The sequence below is a fragment of the Bubalus kerabau genome, chromosome 1 (assembly GCF_029407905.1).
Source record: "Bubalus kerabau isolate K-KA32 ecotype Philippines breed swamp buffalo chromosome 1, PCC_UOA_SB_1v2, whole genome shotgun sequence".
In the NCBI taxonomy this organism is placed as follows: Eukaryota; Metazoa; Chordata; class Mammalia; order Artiodactyla; family Bovidae; genus Bubalus; species Bubalus kerabau.
In genome coordinates this window covers 17,228,967-17,248,900 of record NC_073624.1, presented here as the reverse complement: position 1 = coordinate 17,248,900, position 19,934 = coordinate 17,228,967, and the positions used below count along the sequence as shown (strand labels likewise).

The window sequence follows — 19,934 nt, the reverse complement described above, 5'->3', positions numbered from 1 at the left end:
AACTTGACAATGTAATTACTGAAATTCAATAAACAAAGCAAAAATATGTTAAGAGCAGCAAGGGAAGTTTGACACATTATATACAGGGAACAAAAGGATAAATATTACTTACTGAATTTTTGTTGGAGACAATGAAAGTCAGATGACAATGTAAAAACATATGTAAAGTATTGGGGTTGGGCATTTGTTAACCTAGAATTGAATCACCCAAGAAAATACTTTTCAAAACTGAAAGAAAATTAAAATGATTTCAGGTAAATGAGAGATGATAGAATTGGAGGCCACCAGACACACACTACACAAAACTGCCTCAGAAAGTTCTTCAAGCTAAAGGGAGATGACAGCAGATGAACACATGGATCCTCTCAAAGCTATAGAGACTGTGCTAAACGTTGATTCTCTATTAGAAGAGTTAAGGCAAAAATATTAGCAACAAACTATAAGATTCATAATAAGTTTATGAGTAGAATGTATGACAATGATAGCACCAAACCCAAGAACAGGGAAGTGGAAGAAAACTATAGTGACTGACATTGCATGTTGTGACATTATATCATCTCAAAGTAACATGTAATTAAAGATTAATAATTCAACATTGGGCTTCCCAGGTGGTTCAGTGCTGAAGACCCCACCTGACAATGCAGAAGACACATTGGTCTAGGAAAATCGACTCCTAGTCTAGGAAAATCCCACATACCAATGAACAACTAAGCCGGTGTGCACCATAACTAGTGAGCCTGTACTCTAGAGCCCAGGGATCATGACTACTGAAGCTTGTGCACCATAGAGCCTGTGCACCACAGCAAGAGAGGCCACTGCAATGAGAACCTCGTGCACTGAAACTGGAGAGTAGCCTCTGATCTCCACAACTAGAGAAAAGCCCATGCAGCAGTGAAGACCCAGCACAACCAAAAATAAATAAAAATTATTTTAAAAATGAAAAAACAATTCAGCATTATAATCTCCTAAAAATCTGATACGATTAATAAACCAATAGAGTATTTAAAATAAAATAATAAAATAAACTTGAAGATTAAAATAGGAACAAAAAAAAAGGTATAACAAATAGCAGGCAAGTACACTTAATTTCAATTATATCAACAACTACATTAAATGTAAATAAGTACTCCAAATAAAAAACAAGATGATCAGACCAGATAAAATAAGACAAAACAAACAAGAAAAATAAGACAAAACAATATACTATCTATAAATATATATATGCATAAATATAAACACAGAAACATATTATAGAGGTAAAAAATTATATACCATGCAAACACAAATCAGAGTAGGCTGTATATAGTATCTATATTAATATCATACAAAATCAGAGTGTAAGACAAAGAATACATTCAGAGAAATAGAAATATTTTATGGTAATAAAATACAAAAGAAATTATATACTATCAAAACTGGTGGGTTAAGAAGAAAGTTGCTTAGAAGAAAATTTAGAACCTTGAGGTTTCCATGATGCCTATATTAGAATAAAAATAGAAACAGAAGGAAATGATCCAAGCCTCAAGAATCTACAAAAGCAACAACAATCATAACTGAAAAGTGAAAGTCGCTCAGTCACGTATGACTCTTTGTGACCCCATGGTCTATACAGTCCTTGGATTCTCCAGGCAAGAATACTGGAGTGGGTAGCTTTTCCCTTCTCCAGGAGATCTTCCCAACCCAGGGATCGAACACAGGTCTCCCACATTGCAGGTGGATTCTTTACCAGCTGAACCCCAAGAATACTGGAGTGGGTAAACTATCCCTTCTTCCCACCCAGGGGATCTTCCCAAGCCAGGAATCAAACCAGGGTCTCCTGCATTGCAGGCAGACTGTTTACCAGCTGAGGTATCAGGGAAAACCATAACTGAAAAAGAGGAATGAAAACTGAGTATAGAAATCAATTAAGTAGAAAGCAAATACACGATCAAGAAAATCAACAGAGTCCATTAGTGATTCTCTTAAAAAGAGCATTAACACTGATAATCTTTTAGCAAAACCAATTAAGAAAAAGAGGGAACACATATTAACAAAACCAGTAACAAAAGGAGGAATATTATTATGGATCTTCCCAGCATCTAAAGATACGAGATATGAACCAGTGCTACTTAGATCTTGCCAACATCTAAAGATATAAGATATGAAAGTGTTATTCTAATTTGAAAAACTTTTTGTAAAATGGACCAAGTCCTTGAAGACAAATTACTTGTGAAATACAACTCACCAAAATCTGATACAAAAAAAAAGAGAGAAATATGAGTAATCTTATATTTGTTAAATAAACAGAATCCACTAAGAAAACGTCAACCTCCAAATGCTAGCACTACCACAGAGCTCAGGAATGACTCCCACAAGATAAAGGAAGAGAGGGAGGGAAGGAAGGAGGGCAGGAAGGAAGGGTAACACAGAGGCTACACTGTGAATGTGTGAGTTGACCTGGATCTTGATCTCCTTGAACTCCCCTCCTGCAGTCCTTGTATTTTCATCCCCTCACCATTTTGCACTTCAGTACTGTAGTCCCTGGTGGTTAGGACAATAATCAAGACTCTGTCTGCAATGTATGGGTCCCAGGTTTCATTCCTGGGTGAGGAAGATCCCTGCAGAAAGACATGGCAACCCACTCCACTATTCTTGCCTGGAAAATTCAATGGACAGAGGTCCATGGGGTTGCAAAAAGCAGGACAGGACTGAAATAGCTTAGCACACTTGCACCACAGTCCTTCTCAATTTGTATAGCCCCTCCCAAATCTTTTTCCTGAACCCCATGAAATCTCCTCCTTATTTCAAACAAGCTTCTCTAGATTCTTCTTGGGTCATTGTTTCTACTCTAGATTTCTCCTAAACATGGTACTTCACTTCCAACAATCCACTACTGAGGCTGAAATTTCTCTTCCATACCTGACTCCTAAGTGTTCAATTTTGATTCAGATAATGAAAAGACATGCTATTCTAATATTATCTTGCTACATCACCACCACTTTGACTTCTCTTCACATCATTAAAACATGTCTGAAAAGACAGAACAGGGGGAGGAAACTAGTGACAGAAAGAGAAATAGAAGAAACCTGGAGCCATTCATAAAAATGTGAGAGCCCAAGTTAGAGCAATGGTAGTCAGGGAATACAAACCACAGTCAGTGCTTAAATATCAGAGCACTCTCCAATTCTCTACTTTTAAGTGTATCTTAACTGAAATTAATATCAAGACATCAGTATTCTTAGGATGGTAACATTGGGACTTCTAATTTCACACAAAGTTCCAACATCACACACTCCATTTTCATTCAGATGCTGATTTATCAAAATATGGTAGAGACACCTGTAGTGTTTCCACAAATTTATCTGCAGTTGGAACCATGATTAGGACTTTGTGACAATGAGGAAGTTTACTTGAGATGCCAGAAAACAGGTTTATTTAAAACAAAAGCTTCTAACTAAAATTCAAATGCACCTTGAAAATAATTATTTTTAAAAAGAATTATAAAGAGAATGGAAGGAAATGTTTTGAAGAGACGAATAGATTTATGACATAAGTGTTGTAAGAGTTTCACAAATGTATACTTATCAAGCAGTCTTGTATGTCAGTCATACCTCAATAAAGTACTTTTTAAAAATGAAAAGAATTGTTTCCTTAAGGGCCTCAACTAGAATCATCAAATATGCTGAAGGTGAGATTAGAAAAATCACTTTTCCAAAGATCTTCCTGGACATAACACCCAATAACTGATTGGCTGTGGTGTTAAGGGCCTACCTACTGCAGATGACCTCAGGGCTCCCCTGTCTCATCAGATGGGATGATACTTCCCTAAGCCCAGCCTCTTACCTTAGGCAATTCACTGTGATAACTGACAAGATCTTCCTCCAGCCCAGCTGCTCTGATGAGATTAATATCCTGGACATCCAATCTGCAATTGGGATAACAACTAGAAGCCCCTGACAAATACTGTGATTACCCACTCACACCATAGTTTCACTGCTGTCTTTACTGCATCCACCTTTGCACATGTCAAACACACTTCAGTTCAGTTCAGTCACTCAGTCATGTCTGACTCTTTGTGACCCCATGAATCGCAGTATGCCAGGCCTCCCTGTCCATCCCCATCTCCCGGAGATCACTCAGACTCACTTCATTCGAGTCGGTGAAGCCATCCAGCCATCTCATCCTCTGTCGTCCCCTTTTCCTCCTGCCCCCAATCCCTCCCAGCATCAGAGTCTTTTCCAATAAGTCAACTCTTCGCATGAGGTGGCCAAAGTACTGGGGTTTCAGCTTTAGCATCATTCCTTCCAAAGACACCCAGGGCTGATCTCCTTTAGAATGGACTGGTTAGATCTCCTTGCAGTCCAAGGGACTCTCAAGAGTCTTCTCCAACACCACAGTTCAAAAGCATCAATTTTTCAGCACTCAGCTTTCTTCACGGTCCAACTCTCGCATCCATACATGACCACAGGAAAAACCATAGCCTTGACTAGACAGACCTTTGTTGGCAAAGTAATGTCTCTGCTTTTCAATATGCTTTCTAGGTTGGTCATAACTTTCCTTCCAAGGAGTAAGTGTCTTTTAATTTCATGGCTGCAGTCACCATCTGCAGTGATTTTGGAGCCCCCCAAAAATAAAGTCTGACATTGTTTCCACTATTTCCCTATCTATTTCCCATGAAGTGATGGGACCAGATGCCATGATCTTAGTTTTCTGAATGTTGATCTTTAAGCCAACTTTTTCACTCTCCTCTTTCACTTTCATCAAGAGGCTTTTTAGTTCCTCTTCACTTTCTGCCATAAGAGTGGTGTCATCTGCATATCTGAGGCTATTGATATTTCTCCCAGCAATCTTGATTCCAGCATGTGCTTCTTCCAGCCCAGAGTTTCTCATGATGTACTCTGCATAGAAGTTAAATAAGCAGGGTGACAATATACAGCCTTGACATAATCCTTTTCCTATTTGGAACCAGTCTGTTGTTTCATGTCCAGCTCTAACTATTGCTTCCTGACCTGCATATAGGTTTCTCAAGAGGCAGGTCAGGTGGTCTGGTATTCCCATCTCCTTCAGAATTTTCCACAGTTTATTGTGATCCACACAGTCAAAGGCTTTGGCATAGTCAATAAAGCAGAAATAGATGTTTTTCTGGAACTCTCTTGCTTTTTCAATGATCCAGCGGATGTTGGCAATTTGATCTCTGGTTCCTCTGCCTTTTCTAAAACCAGCTTGAACATCTGGAATTTCATGGTTCACATACTGCTGAAGCCTGGCTTGGAGAATTTTGAGCATTACTTTACTAGCATGTGAGATGAGTGTAATTGTGTAGTAGTTTGAGAATTCTTTGGGACTGGAAAGAAAACTGACCATTGCCAGTCCCGTGGCCACCGCTGAGTTTTCCAAATTTGCTGGCATATTGAGTGCAGCACTTTCACAGCATCATCTTTTAGGATTTGAAATAGCTCGACTGGAATTCCATCACCTTCACTAGCTTTGTTCATAGTGATGCTTTCCAAAGCCCACTTGACTTCACATTGCAGGATGTCTGGCTCTAGGGGAGTGATCACACCATCGTGATTATCTTGATCATGAAGATCTTTTTTGCACAGTTCTTCTCTGCATTCTTGCCACCCCTTCTTAATATCTTCTGCTTCTGTTAGGTCCATACCATTTCTGTCCTTTATCGAGCCCATCTTTGAATGAAATATTCCATTGGTATCTCAATTTTCTTGAAGAGATCTCTAGTCTTTCCCATTCTGTTGTTTTCCTCTATTTCTTTGCATTGACTGCTGAGAAAGGCTTTCTTATCTCTTCTTTCTATTCTTTGGAACTCTACATTCAGATGCTTATATCTCTCCTTTTCTCCTTTGCTTTTCACTTCTCTTCTTTTCACAGCTATTTGTAAGGCCTCTCAAGACAGCCACTTTGCTTTTTTGCATTTCTTTTCCATGGGGATGGTCTTGATCCCTGTCTCCTGTACAATGTCACGAACCTCCATCCATAATTCATCAGGCACTCTATCTATCAGATCTAGTCCCTTAAATCTATTTCTCATTTCCACTGTATAATCATAAGGGATTTGATTTGGGTCATACCTGACACACTTAGACAGCACTGAACACTTCTTAGGAGTCACTTCAGGTCCTCTTAGTTTCACTACCTCATATACATGTGTGCTTCAGCTACTGTGTTGTAAACTTCAAGACTTCATTTTCCTGTTCCCTCAATATCCCTACAAATGTGATGTGAGCTCCCCACTCAGTTGATCAGGTGCACCAGTGTGATGAGACTGTTTCCTGCCACGAGTCCCACTTCTGGCTTCCTCTGACTGTGACTAGGGACATTTAAATGCACCAGTGAAATCCCTTTACACCTTTTCCTTGTGTAACTGCATCTTGACCCCCCAGTATGGTCATTTGTACACGGGTCTTCACATGCCATCTGGGGTCACCATTGCTTGGTTGAGCCTTTTCTATTGTCACATCCTCCACATACCAACATGATGGAGTGTGTGACTCTTTTAGACCCTATGAGTATGATAAACCTTGTTGCCCACAACTCTTCTATGACCCTGCCCCCAACCATGTAGCCACATCCTAGTGACCACTACATCAAAGAAAATGGAACAATTACCATGATGAGACTACGTCACAGAAGTCGATCCCAGAAGCTGTATCTGTATGAAACTTTTGGCCTCACCTCTCTGCCTCCTGTGACACATCACAAAGATCCTTCACCCAAGTATGCTCTAAAGGCTGTATCCGTAATCTCGAGTCATTCTGGTAATAAGACAGAGGCTTTTCCTGCTAGAGATCCCCACGCAGACCAGACAGGACTTACCTGAGCAGACTACTCCAGCATCCCAATCATAGGTATAGCTATCATTACGACGGTCTTTAATATTAGAATGCTTACAGTCACTGACAGTTGACTCCACCCCTTCACACGAAGTATACAAAAGCCAAATGGGGCCAATTCCTGTCCCAAAATAAGCCCCTCCAGGAAAACCAATGGCAGCTCCACACCCAGCTGTCTGCACACTTACAGATGCATCCTTCAAGCTCCAGTTGTGATCATCCACTGTGCCCCATTCTCCTTGGTGCTTCACTTCCACTCTCCCCTCACAGAGGTGGGCTCCATCCTTCAACCTCAGCTCCAGAGCTGCAAAAGAGACACAGACAAAGGACACAGGAAAGATTTTAGGAGATATGCAGTGATATAAGTATTCTCTGAGGAGCAAAAAAGTGCATGCTATATAGTATTTGTTGACTTCTGTGGTATAAATATTCCCACTGTGGCACAACTCCCACTGTGCCATCACTGAACATGGAGCAGGATAGGGAGGCACCAGGTGTTTCTCATGAGCCTGTAGAAGCAGCTCTACAGACACAGCCAAGGACAGGCCTTCAGAGACTCTGGATGCTGCCCTCCCTGTAGCTGTGCCCAAGGCTACTAGGGCCCAGCTTCTCTATCTTAGTTACAGCTCATGGCCTGGGATCCAGGGAGGAATCCTCCCTTTACTTCCCTGTCCATAGGGAGCATCTCATCCAGCTTAGAAACAGAGGGCTGTGGAAACAGGCTCTAAAATGTCCTGGCTATTCCTGCCATCTGGTGTTCATGTCCTTGTGTAATCCACACTCAAATGTCCCTAGTAACATGCATCTAGCAAATGGAATTTTACAAAAGTGATCAGATGTCACTTTAGCAATTAAGTTAGACAACTCTGGTTTCTGCATATAAAAAGGAGTTCATTTGTAAGAACATCATAGATGGAGACATTACTAGTGTTCAGCAACACTTTATGAACATGTGGAAACAGTAATACTTCCTTCCATTGTTTGAAGTTAAGCATAACCCTGTGATCTGGATCATTCAATGAAGTCAAGAACAAATGATGTCAGTTCCACACAGAAACAGCCAGTATATTTTTCTACCACAGCAAATACTGAAGCCTTGTGTTGCCGTGGTAGCATAATGAAATTGTGGAGCATTCAACAGCCTGAGTGCTTGAAGAATTAATAGCAGAAGTCCTGTTAAAGTGAACAGAACTTGTCATACAGGGATAAAATTTTGGGTTTTTTTTTTACTACAACATATCTAGCTTAACTTATATGCAGAGTACATCATGAGAAACGCTGGGCTGGAAAACACACAAGCTGGAATCAAGATTGCCAGGAGAAATATCAATCACTTCAGATATGCAGATGACACCACCCTTATGGCAGAAAGTGAAGAGGAACTAAAAAGCCTCTTGATGAAAGTGAAAGAGGAGAGTGGAAAAAGTTGGCTTAAAGATCAACATTCAGAAACTAAGATCATGGCATCTGGTCCCATCACTTCATGGGAAATAGATAGGGAAACAGTGGAAACAGTGTCAGACTTTATTTTTGGGGGGGCTCCAAAATCACTGCAGATGGTGATTGCAGCCATGAAATTAAAAGACACTTACTCCTTGGAAGGAAAGTTATGACCAACCTAGAAAGCATATTGAAAAGCAGAGACATTACTTTGCCAACAAAGGTCTGTCTAGTCAAGGCTATGGTTTTTCCTGTGGTCATGTATGGATGCGAGAGTTGGACCGTGAAGAAAGCTGAGTGCCGAAAATTGATGCTTTTGAACTGTGGTGTTGGAGAAGACTCTTGAGAGTGCCTTGGACTGCAAGGAGATCTAACCAGTCCATTCTAAAGGAGATCAGCTCTGGGTGTTCTTTGGAAGGAATGATGCTAAAGCTGAAACTCCAGTACTTTGGCCACCTCATGCGACGAGTTGACTCATTGGAAAAGACTCTGATGCTGGGAGGGATTGGGGGCAGGAGGAAAAGGGGACAACAGAGGATGAGATGGCTGGATGGCATCACCCACTCGATGGACGTGAGTTTGAGAGAACTCCGGGAGATGGGGATGGACAGGGAGGCCTGGCATACTGCGATTCATGGGGTCACAAAGAGTTGGACACGACTGAGTGACTGAACTGAACTGACCTGAACCTAGCTTACTTTTACTAAAATGGACAATAACAGCAGAACACTGACAAAAAGAAAAGCACTGAGATAAAGATTAGGTATATAAAATTGAGAAACACCTATACTAACATCTAAATCCCCAAGAACAAAAAGAGATCCCATGGTAGAGTAGATTGAGACTTTTAATTTATCGAAAGGAAAAAAAAAATTGCCAACCTAAAATTCTACACTCAAAACCAGTCTCTCAAGGAATAAAGACCTCAAACGTGCCATTACCAAAATGCTGATGTAGGAGACAGCAGCCTCCATCCTCTTAAAAAAAAGACCAAAAGGTAGACAGTGATCAGTAATACAAACAGCTCCAGAAAGATCTGGAGTACTCTAAGAAGCTTGACCATGCCAAGATACTCTCATTTTGGTGGCATCATTCCATCCTTCAAACCAGCATCACTCAGAGTTTCTCTCACCAGAAGAGTAAGAGCAGGCTAAGTAACCAGTGTCCCTAGCCTTTGGGGGCACCATATGAAAGTCCTGCTTCAGGTTCACTTCATGCAGACCTGCAAAGCTGAGCCAGTCTTATAGAGATGGCCAGGCATAAGAAAGAAGGGCAAAGGACCAATAGAAACCACATGGCAGGAGAAATCACAGTTCACAGTGACCTGCTTTGCAGACAGATGCAGCAGATTTTACCCCTGAAAGAATAAATAACAGCACAGATGATTGTTTCCAGTAGTCAGTCATGTATGGATGTGAGAGTTGGACCATAAATAAGGCTGAGCACCGAAGAATGGATGCTTTCAAACTGTGGTACTAGAGAAGACTCTTGAGAGGTCTTTGGACAGCAAGGAGATCAAACCACTCAATCCTAAAGGGAATCAACCCTGAATATTGATTGAAAGGATGGATGCTGGAGCTGAAGGTCCAATACTTTGGCCACCTGGTGCAAAGAGCTGACTCGTTGGAAAAGACCCTGATGCTGGGGAAGACTGAAGGACAAGGAGAAGAGCAGCACAGGATCAGATGGTTAGATAGCATCACCAACTCAATGGACATGAGTTTGAGCAATGAACCATTGTTGGTCTCAGTCTTTGCTGCCTTCCTAGGCCTTCCCACAACCTGAGCACCTGCAACCATCATCTCCCCCAACAGAGGCACCTGAAACAGGCCCCTAAAGCCTAATGTGTGCACCCCATTGCCTCTGGCCACCACCACTGCTGGTCATGATTTCTAGGCTTTGGAGCCAGAGGCACTGTTGAGGATACCAACAACCATTCCAGTGATGGCAAGCCCCCTGCAACACTTGCAAAACACCACACAGTTGTCAATGCTGTGGACATCAGCAGCCTGAGCCAAACGGATCTCATGTCCTCCCAGACCCAATGCCACCTTATGCCTCTGCTTTTGGCTGAACATTCCAGTGTTCCCCTACCCAGAGGTGAAAGGCTTTCCCTACTGAAATCATAATATAGATTCTGGTACAGATGACTGTTTTTTTAAATGTGCAGACATCTACAAGAGATAAGACATCAAGAAGAATCGGAGAAGCAAAATCCCACCAAAGGAATACAGTAAACTTCCTGGGAAACTTGTTCTGGGATGGCGGAGGAATAGGACAGGGAGACCACTTTCTCCCCCACAAATTCATCAAAAGAACATTTAAACACCGTGTAAATTCCACAAAACAACTTCTGAATGCCGGCAGAGGACATCAGGCATCCAGAAAAGCAGCCCATTGTCTTTCAAAGGAGATTTTTAATTTTTGCTTTCTGGTATTTGTTATCAATTTTTTACCTTTAAGAACCCAATCTTCAGTACCCATTTTTACTTGGGAGCGAGATTACTGGCTTGACTGCTCTCTCCCCCTTTGGACTCTCCTTTTTCTCCACCAGGTCGCCTGTGTCTCTTCCTTAACCCCTCTCTGCTCTACCCAACTCTGTGAATTTCTGTATGTTCCAGACGGTGGAGAACACTTAGGGAACTGATTACTGGCTGGATCTGTCTCTCTACTTTTCATTCCCCGCTTTTATCCTCCTGGCCACCTCTGTCACCTTCCTCCCTATTCTCTTCTCTTCTCTTCTCTGTATAACTCTGTGAACATCTCTGAGCGGTCCAGTTGTGGACTGCACATAAGGAAGTGATTACTGGCTAGCCTGCTCTCTCCTCTATTGATTCCACCTCATCTCATTTGGGTCACCTCTAACTGCTTCCTCCCTCTTCTCTTCTCCATGTGACTCTGTGAACCTCTCTGGGTGTCCCTCACTGTGGAGAAACTTTTCATCTTTAACCTAGATGTTTTATCAATGGTGTTGTATAGAAGGAGAAGTTTTGAGACTACTGGAAAAAAGATTGAAAACTGGAAGCAGGAGGCTTAAGTCCAAACCCTGACTCCAGGAAACTCCTGACTCTAGGAAACATTAATTGACGGGAGCTCATCAAACGCCTCCATACCTACACTGAAACCAAGCACCACACAAGGGCCAACAAGTTCCAGAGCAAGACATGCCACGCAAATTCTCCAGCAACACAGGAACACAGCCCTGAGCTCCAATATACAGTCTGCCCAAAGTTACTACAAAACCATAGACATCTCATAACTCATTACTGGACACTTCATTGCACGCCAGAGAGAAGAAATCCAGCTCCACCCACCAGAACACTGACACAAGCTTCCCTAAGCAAGAAATCTTGACAAGCCACCTGTACAAACCCACACACAGCGAGGAAACTCCACAATAAAGAGAACTCCACAAACTGCCAGAATACAGAAAGGACACCCCAAACTCAGCAATTTAAACAAGATGAAGAGACAGAGGAATACCCAGCAGGTAAAGGAACAGGATAAATGCCCACCAAACCAAACAAAAAAGGAAGAGATAAGGAATCTACCTGATAAAGAATTCCAAATAATGATAGTGAAATTGATCCAAAATCTTGAAAGCAAAATGGAATCACAGATAAATAGCCTGGAGACAAGGATTGAGAAGATGCAAGAAAGGTTTAACAAGGACCTAGGAGAAATAAAAAAGAGTCAATATATAATGAATAATGCAATAAATGAGATCAAAAACACTCTGGAGGCAACAAATAGTAGAATAACAGAGGCAGAAGACAGGATTAGTGAATTAGGAGATAGAATGGTAGAAATAAATGAATCAGAGAGGATAAAAGAAAAACGAATTAAAAGAAATGAGGACAATCTCAGAGACCTCCAGGACAATATTAAATGCTACAACATTTGAATCATAGGAGTCCCAGAAGAAGAAGACAACAAGAAAGACCATGAGAAAATACTTGAGGAGATAATAGTTGAAAACTTCCCTAAAATGGGGAAGGAAATAATCACCCAAGTCCAAGAAACCCAGAGAGTCCCAAACAGGATAAAGTCAAGGCGAAACACCCCAAGACACGTATTAATCAAATTAACAAAGATCAAACACAAAGAACAATTATTAAAAGCAGCAAGAGAAAAACAACAAATAACACACAAGGGAATTCCCATAAGGATAACAGCTGATCTTTCAAAAGAAACTCTTCAAGCCAGGAGGGAATGGCAAGACATACTTAAAGTGATGAAAGAAGATAACATACAGCCCAGATTACTGTACCCAGCAAGGATCTCATTCAAATATGAAGGAGAAATCAAAAGCTTTACAGACAAGCAAAAGCTGAGAGAATTCAGAACCACCAAACCAGCTCTCCAACAAATACTAAAGGATATTCTCTAGACAGGAAACACAAAAAGTGTGGATAAACTCGAACCCAAAACAATAAAGTAAATGGCAACGGGATCATACTTATCAGTAATTACCTTAAACATAAATGGGTTGAATGCCCCAACCAAAAGACAAAGACTGGCTGAATGGATACAAAAACAAGACCCCTATATTTGTTGTCTACAAGAGACTCATCCCAAAACAGAGGACACATACAGACTGAATGAAGGGCTGGAAAAAGATTTTCCATGCAAATAGAGACCAAAAGAAAGCAGAAGTAGCAATACTCATATCAGATAAAGTAGACTTATCATGTATGAAACGAGTTGCCAGTCCAGGTTTGATACACGATACTGGATGCTTGGGGCTAGTGCACTGGGACAACCCAGAGGGATGGTATGGGGAGGGAGGAGAGAGGAGGGTTCAGGATGGGTAACACATGTATACCTGTGGCGGATTCATTTTGATATTTGGCAAAACTAATACAATTTTGTAAAGTTTAAAAATAAAAAAAAAATTTTTTAAAGGCTGTGAAAAGAGACAAACAAGGTCACTATATGATGATCAAAGGATCAATCCAAGAAGAAGATATAACAATTATAAATGTATATGCACCCAACATAGGGGCACCACAATATGTAAGAGAAATACTAACAAGTATGAAAGGGGAAATTAACAATAACACAATAATAGTGGGAGACTTTAATACCCCACTCACACCTATGGATAGATCAACTAAACAGAAAATTAACAAGGAAACACAAACTTTAAATGATACAATAGAACAGTTAGACCTAATTGATATCTATAGGACATTTCACCTCAAAACAATGAATTTCACTTTTTTCTCAAGCGCACATGGAACCTTCTCCAGGATAGATCACATCCTGGGCCATAAATCTAGCCTTGGTAAATTCAAAAAACTTGAAAGCATTCCAAGCATCTTTTCTGACCACAATGCAGTAAGATTAGATCTCAATTACCGGAGAAAAACTATTAAAAATGCCAACATATGGAGGCTGAACAACATGCTGCTGAATAACCAACAAATCACAGAAGAAATCAAAAAAGAAATCAAAATTTGCATAGAAACAAATGAAAATGAAAACACAACAACCCAAAACCTGTGGGACACTGTAAAAGCAGTGCGAAGGGGAAAGATCATAGCAATACAGGCATACCTCAAGAAACAAGAAAAAAGTCAAATAAATAACCTAACTCTACACCTAAAGCAACTAGAAAAGGAAGAAATGAAGAACCCCAGGGTTAGTAGAAGGAAAGAAATCTTAAAAATTAGGGCAGAAATAAATGCAAAAAAAAACCATAGCAAAAATCAACAAAGCCAAAAGTTGGTTCTTTGAAAGGATAAATAAAATTGACAAACCATTAGCCAGACTCATCAAGAAACAAAGGGAGAAAAACCAAATCAATAAAATTAGAAATGAAAATGGAGAGATAACAACAGACAACACAGAAATACAAAGGATCATAAGAGACTACTATCAGCAATTATATGCCAATAAAATGGACAACATGGAAGAAATGGACAAATTCTTAGAAAAGTACAACTTTCCGAAACTGGACCAGGAAGAAATAGAAAATCTTAACAGACCCATCACAAGCACGGAAATAGAAACTGTAATCAGAAATCTTCCAGCAAACAAAAGCCCAGGTCTAGACAGCTTCACAGCTGAATTCTACCAAAAATTTAGAGAAGAGCTAACAACTATCCTACTCAAACTCTTCCATAAAATTGCAGAGGAAGGTAAACTTCCAAACTCATTCTATGAGGCCACCATCACCCTAATGCCAAAACCTGACAAAGATCCCACAAAAAAAGAAAACTACAGGCCAATATCACTGATGAACATAGATGCAAAAATCCTTAACAAAATTCTAGCAATCAGAATCCTACAACACATTAAAAAGATCATACACCATGACCATGATAAAGTGGGCTTTATCCCAGGGATGCAAGGATTCTTCAATATCTGCAAATCAAACAATGTAATACACCACAGTAACAAATTGAAAAATAAAAACCATATGATTATCTCAATAGATGCAGAGAAAGCCTTTGACAATATTCAACATCCATTTATGATAAAAACTCTCCAGAAAGCAGGAATAGAAGGAACATACCTCAACATAATAAAAGCTATATATGACAAACCCACAGCAAACATTATCCTCAATGGTGAAAAATTGAAAGCATTTCCCCTAAAGTCAGGAACAAGACAAGGGTGCCCACTCTCACCACTACTATTCAACATAGTTTTGGAAGTTTTGGCCACAGCAATCAGAGCAGAAAAAGAAATAAAAGGATTCCAAATTGGAAAAGAAGAAGTAAAACTCTCACTGTTTGCAGATGACATGATCCTCTACATAAAAAATCCTAAAGACTCCACCAGAAAATTACTAGAGCTAATCAATGAATATAGTAAAGTTGCAGGATATAAAATCAACACACAGAAATCCCTTGCATTCCTATACACTAATAATGAGAAAATAGATAGAGAAATTAAGGAAACAATTCCATTCACCATTGCAATGAAAAGAATAAAATACTTAGGAATATATCTACCTAAAGAAACTAAAGACCTATATATAGAAAACTATAAAACACTGGTGAAAGAAATCAAAGAGGACACTAATAGATGGAGAAATATACCATGTTCATGGATTGGAAGACTCAATATAGTGAAAATGAGTATACTACCCAAAGCAATCTATAGATTCAATGCAATCCCCATCAAGCTACCAACGGTATTCTTCACAGAGCTAGAACAAATAATTTCACAATTTGTATGGAAATACAAAAAACCTCGAATAGCCAAAGCGATCTTGAGAAAGAAGAAGGGAACTGGAGGAATCAACCTACCTGACTTCAGGCTCTACTACAAAGCCACAGTTATCAAGACAGCATGGTACTGGCACAGAGACAGAAATATAGATCAATGGAACAAAACAGAAAGCCCAGAGATAAATCCATGCACCTATGGAAACCTTATCTTTGACAAAGGAGGCAAGACTATACAATGGATTAAAGACAATCTTTTTAACAAGTGGTGCTGGGAAAACTGGTCAACCACTTGTAAAAGAATGAAACTAGACCACTTTCTAACACCATACACAAAAATAAACTCCAAATGGATTAAATATCTAAACATCAGACCAGAAACTATAAAACTCCTAGAGGAGAACATAGGCAAAACTCTCTCCGACATACATCACAGCAGGATTCTCTATGACCCACCTCCCAGAATATTGGAAATAAAAGCAAAAATAAACAAGTGGGACCTAATTAAACTTAAAAGCTTCTGCACAACAAAGGAAACTATAAGCAAGATGAAAAGACAGACTTCAGAATGGGAGAAAATAATAGCAAATGAAGCAACTGACAAACAACTAATCTCAAAAATGTACAAGCAACTCCTACAGCTCAATTCCAGAAAAATAAATGACCCAATCAAAAAATGGGCCAAAGAACTAAATAGACATTTCTCCAAAGAAGACATACAGATGGCTCACAAACACATGAAAAGATGCTCAACATCACTTATTATCAGAGAAATGCAATTCAAAACCACTATGAGGTACCATTTCATGCCAGTCAGAATGGCTGCGATCCAAAAGTCTACAAGCAATAAATGGTGGAGAGGGTGTGGAGAAAAGGGAACCCTCTTACACTGTTGGTGGGAATGCAAACTAGTACAGCCACTATGGAGAACAGTGTGGAGATTCCTTAAAAAACTGGAAATAGAACTGCCTTATGACCCAGCAATCCCACTGCTGGGCATACACACTGAGGAAACCAGAATTGAAAGAGACACGTGTACCCCAATGTTCATCACAGCACTGTTTATAATAGCCAGGACATGGAAGCAACCTAGATGTCCATCAGCAGATGAATGGATAAGAAAGCAGTGGTACATATACACAATGGAGTATTACTCAGCCATTAAAAAGAATACATTTGAATCAGTTCTAATGAGGTGGATGAAACTGGAGCCTATTATACAGAGTGAAGTAAGCCAGAAAGAAAAACACCAATACAGTATACTAACACATATATATGGAATTTAGAAAGATGGCAACAATAACCCTGTATACGAGACAGCAAAAGAGACACTGATATATAGAACAGTCTTGTGGACTCTGTGGGAGACGGAGAGGGAGAGGGTGGGATGATTTGGGAGAATGGCATTGAAACATGAGTAATATCCCATATGAAATGAATTGCCAGTCCAGGTTCGATGAACGATACTGGATGCTTGAGGCTGGTGCACTGGGAGGGTTCAGGATGGGGAACACGTGTATACCTGTGGCGGATTCATGTTGATATATGGCAAAACCAATACAATATTGTAAAGTTTAAAAATAAAATAAAAATAAAAAAAAATAACAGAACTATAAAAAAAAACCTCCTGTAACTGGCTCAAAGTAATGGAGATCCAGGAATTGCCCGACAAAGAATTCAAAATAATACTTCAAAAGATGATCAGAGTGTTACAAGATAACTCAAATATTTAATGATACCAATAAAACAATGCAAATAAAATAAGAACAATAAAGATATATAAAATATTTTTTAAAAAAGAACTAACCAGATATTTTGAAACTGAATAATAAATGAATGGGCTTCCCAGTTGGCACTAGTGGTAAAGAAGCCACCTGCAAATGCAGGAGATGTAAGAGACTCAGGTTCAATCCCTGGGTCCAGAAGATCCCCTGGAGGAGGGCAAGGCAACCCACTTCAGTATTCTTGCCTGAAGAATCCCATGGACAGAAAAGTGTACAGTCCATAGGGTCACAAAGATTCAGACATGACTGAGGCGACTTAGCATCCACACAATATAATGAGTAATCTGAAAAGTTCAATACAGAGATTCAACAACAGACTTGACCAAGGGAATGAAAAAGAAAAAAGAATCAATGAGGTTGAAGAAAGATCAGTTGAAAGTATCCACATAGAGAAGCAAAAAGAGAATGAAAGGAATATAGAAAGCCAGTGGGAACTATGGACACCATGAAGAGGAACAATGTATGCAATGGAGTCAGGGCAGGAGAAGTGAGGGAGAAAAGAATTAAGGGCTGAGGACTTCCTGGTGGTGCAGTGGATAAGAGTCCACCTGCCAGTGCAGGGGACATCAGTTCAATCCCTGGTCCAGGAAGATTCCACATGCCACAGGGCAACTAAGCCAGTGTGCCACAGCTACTGAAACCTGTGCACCTAGAGCCTGTGGTCTCCAGCAAGAGAAGCCACTGCAGTGAGAAGTCTGTGCACTGCAGCGAGGAGTAGCCCCTGCTTCCCACAGCTAGAGAAATCCTGTGTGCAAGGAAGGAGACCTAGCACAGCCAAAATAAATAATTAAAACAGAAGGGAGAAAACACAGGCTGAGAATTTCCCAAACCTAGGGAAAGATCTGGACATCTAAGTTCAAGAAGCTAATAAGTCACCCCAAAATTTCAATCCAAAGCAACCTTTTCTAAGACTCACAGAGTTAACTGTCCAAATGCAAAGACAAAGAATTCTAAAGGTCTAAAGAGAAGAAAAAATTCTGTCACCCAAGAGGACTCCCATAAGGAGATCAGCGGATTTGTCCAAGGAAACCCTGCAGACCCTGAAGAAAGATTAACACACTCCACCTCACTCAGTGGAAAGCAGCGCCAGGGAGGGACAGGAGAGGGAATGAGAGAAAGTGCTCCCTACAGAGTCACAGCAGATCTTGGGAGGGGAAAGGACCGTCCCAGGCCCCCAGCACATCAGAAAACATCACAGGGACCAGGGCAGGGACTTGGGAACTTATACACCTGAGGCTGTGCTTCATCTGATCTCTACAGACAAAAGGTCCCCTCTCCTGGCTGCAGGCTCCTCTGCTCCACAATGAACACCTGGTGGGAACAGGTGAAGCCAGCAAGCAGAGCCTCTCATAGAGCCCAGTGCTGGGCAGACAGGGCAACAAGCAGAGGGGAGCCCAGGGGATGGGGGAGACGAGCCAGAGAGAGGCAGGAAGGTGCGCCATTATCTCTGATCTGGTCACATGCAGCGGCATGACACCCAGCCCTGTGGACACCCTGTGTGCTTCACAGACCAACGGACTCAGTCCCTGCTCAGCAGCCCCGTTCCTGTCACACAGACTATACCACCCCCTTACACACACAAGCACACACACACACACCCTCACACACACACACATCACATACCCTCACAAACTCCTCACACAGTCCACAAACACACGCACTCTTCACACCCTCACTCACATATTCTATTCACACATACACACACCTTCACATACACACACCCTCACACATTCTTCACATACTCACAGACATACTCCTCATACCCTTACAAACACACACCCTCACATACTCCTTACCTTCACACACACACACACATACAGAGCCTACAGGAACACAGACACAGGAAACATGGGGACCCAGCAGGAGTGCTCACACACCAGGCACATGGAGTATGTGGGAACAGCCCAGAGTCCCAGCTGAGGTCAGTGGCTGGAGCTTCCACATACTGGGAGCCACTGGGACTCCTAGAAGCTCCCTGAGAACAAGGGAGACAGTGGAGGGACTCAGGCTGACCCAGCTCAGTCTAGACCAAACCTCACAGCTCTGTAAAATCTGCCACTATGACCAATGGACCCCCCACAGGAGACGGACCAGTGTTCACAGTCATCGTGGCTCCTTTTTGGTCAAAAATACTGAGACCGTGGCTCCACAGATCCAGACACCTTTCCTTTCACCACAATGTCCACTCTCTGCTGTGGACCCAGGACAAAGGGGCATTCCTTACCTTGATCACCCACCACGGTGACGAGGAGGAGGACACAGTGTCCCCACAGGGAGAGATGTGTGCCCAGAGCCATCCTGACCCCACGTCCTCAAGGTCACAGTCCCAGCTGCAGGATCAGCCTGTGAGGAGCGTCAGGGTGCCAACGGGGTCTATATAGACCACCCCTTACACCCTCCCTCCTGAGAGCCAATAGCAACACCTTTCACCATTTCAGCCACTATCGGAGGCTGCATCTGCCCCTTTCTGAACACCAATGAGCTTCTGAATCTTCCACATCTCCTTATATGAGCAACACGGTCCTTTGACCTCCTGCTTCCATGGTCCTGAGAGCCGGGTCCCATGACCGGGACTGGGATAGAAAAGGTGCATCAAAAACCATGAGTGCCTTTCTCTCTCCTAATCACCCTGGTCAACATCTGCAGACTGTGGGATCTCACAGGGTCTGGGTGTGGGATCTGTTGACCCATGGAGAATATCT

At 41.3% G+C, this 19,934-nt stretch overlaps 1 pseudogene; it reads right to left on the bottom strand.

The window, feature by feature from the left end:
* Positions 1-19,529, bottom strand: part of LOC129657488 (antigen WC1.1-like) — a 60,060-nt pseudogene extending 40,531 nt beyond the window's left edge.
* Positions 19,530-19,934: the final 405 nt, after the last annotated feature.